General features: G+C 41.6%; 1 non-coding gene across 1 annotated transcript; it reads left to right on the forward strand.

Moving 5' to 3' along the window:
• Positions 1-1,702: 1,702 nt before the first annotated feature.
• Positions 1,703-1,840, forward strand: LOC114809595. The gene has a single exon (XR_003757370.1). It is a non-coding gene; the product is annotated as a small nucleolar RNA SNORA7 (small nucleolar RNA).
• The last annotated feature ends 470 nt before the right edge of the window (positions 1,841-2,310 follow it).

Genomic DNA, 2,310 nt, shown 5'->3' on the forward strand with positions numbered 1-2,310 from the left:
TGAGTGTTTATTCTGGGCAGAACACTGTACTAAGCGCTTGGAAAGAACTATTTGGCAACACAAAGAGACAATCCTAATGGAGATAAGGAGAGCTTGTGGTGTTGGTTGGAGAACGCACTGGTCAGGTCTTGGGTTTTTCAGACAGAATTCAATTTTGTTTTGGCTCAGAAAACTCTGTTAGAAAAATCTTGGCCTTATAACTTTTTCAATAGGAAAAACTCCCCACTGAGAAACTTTACAATATAAAGAGAGTCTGGATGAATAATTATTTCTTCTTGATTTGAGGTAAAATGTTTTGGGATTTTTTTTTATGGTATTTAAGTGGTTACTATGTGCGAGGCACTGTACTAAACTCCGGAGTAGATTACAAACTGATCAGATTGGGCACAGCCCAGGTCCCACATGGGTCTCACGGTCTTAATCCCCACTTTACCGATTAGGCAACTGAGACTTAGAGAAGTTAAGCCATTTGCCCAAAGTCACCTACCAGACAAATGACCTAGCTGGGATTAGTGCCCAGGTCCTGTGATTCCCAAGCCTGTGCTCTTTCCACTAGGTCACATTCCTATGATTTTGATTGAAGGATATTTGACAAATGACTGGGAAAAAATTATTTGTAAATATCAAAGTCATTGGCTGCATATTTTGTAAGCAAATGTGTAATGTGTAATATTTACCAAATATCTCGTAATTATTTTGTTCCTCCATGTAAAAAAGCAGAAGCAGTGCAGTCGCACTGTACAAGTAATGATGTGTGTAAAATATTCTACACTTCAGAAGTCAATTCACAGTAGCGTGGAGGTGTCAGAGGTCATGGGTTCTAAACCCGGCTCCACCACCTGTAAGCTGTGTGACTTGGGGCAAGTCACTTCACTTCTCGGTACCTCAGTTCCCTCATCTGTAAAATGGGGATTAAAAGTGTGCGAGCCCCACATGGGACAACCTGATGACCCTGTATCTCCCCCAGCGCTTAGAACATAGCTCGGCACATAGTAAGCGCTTAACAAATACCAACATTATTATTATTACTATGCTACTCCAAAACTACACCGGTGTTGTGCACTGTGTGAGGTGCTTGTAAATGGTATAGATTAAGATGTGATCTGTACCCTAAAGGAATTTGCAGTCTAAAGGAGAATATCAGAGATATAGTTGAGGAAAAAAAGGATATTAAGTTGTTTCTCATTTTCATTTATAAATCAGATTGGGGTTAGGGTAATTTCTTCATCAGGCATTTTTAAAAAGAGAGATTTGTCCTTGTGAATTCATTTGTTCATTCAATAGTATTTATTGAGCGCTTACTATGTGCAGAGCACTGTACTAAGTGCTTGGAATGTACAAATCGGCAACAGATAGAGACAGTCCCTGCCCATTGACGGGCTTACATGAAAATAGTTTAGATTTGTTCCCTTCTTGGAACCGTATAAAGAGTGCTAGCATAGATTTCTTGTTTTCATTTTTAAGAAAAACGATGGCGGTTTTCATTTGAATTAAAATCCTTTAAGAATAACCATGAAAATGTTTTTCTGAGTGTTCGACTTCTACCAAACCCCTGCCTATGTTTTTCATTGCTTTTTAAATGACAAATTTGGACGACTTTTTGATCTTAGAAAAGGTAACAAGCCGTGCTTGAAATGGATAAATAAGGAAGTAAGCTCATTTCTCCACCAGCGTAGATTTGGCTCCTTCCTATTCCCCTTATCCCCTCTCGGGATCGCACCTGGAGAGTTTCCAGTCCTCTACCAGTCTCGGCTACGGGAGGGAGAGTCAAGCAGAGGCCTGTCCGTTCCAGTCCTAGCTCGGGCAGTGGCTAGCGAGTGGAAGCCAATCTGCTACAAGCCAAAACGCCCCCGTGCTGGGCAGCAGCGGCCTGGAGGAGAGTTGAGGCCGGAGACTCGAGTTTACTACGCGGAAGAAGGCAATGGTAAACACCACTGTATTTTTACCAATAAAACTCGGTGGCTACACTACCCGAACGATTGCAGATGGAGGTGGGGAGAGATGTGTCCATGGAGTTGTTATGGGAGGGAAACAACCACATAGGACAAGATAGTTCCCCTAGGGTTAAGAAGATCCAGCCTGAGTATGGTTTCTAATTAGGAAGATTGAAAATGGGAATTAATCGAGCAATTTAAGAACATACAGTAAGGGGTATATTAATAAAGTGGGGCGTATTGGCCCTTGCTTATGACAATTATCAAATAACTCGACTGATTTAATGTATTGTAAAGTGCTTGCTGTGTTCCAGCCACTGTTCTAAGTGCTGGGACAGATGCACGGTAATCAGGTCGGACACAGCCCATATAAGGG

This window comes from Ornithorhynchus anatinus, chromosome 2 (genome assembly GCF_004115215.2).
Source record: "Ornithorhynchus anatinus isolate Pmale09 chromosome 2, mOrnAna1.pri.v4, whole genome shotgun sequence".
NCBI lineage: Eukaryota > Metazoa > Chordata > Mammalia > Monotremata > Ornithorhynchidae > Ornithorhynchus > Ornithorhynchus anatinus.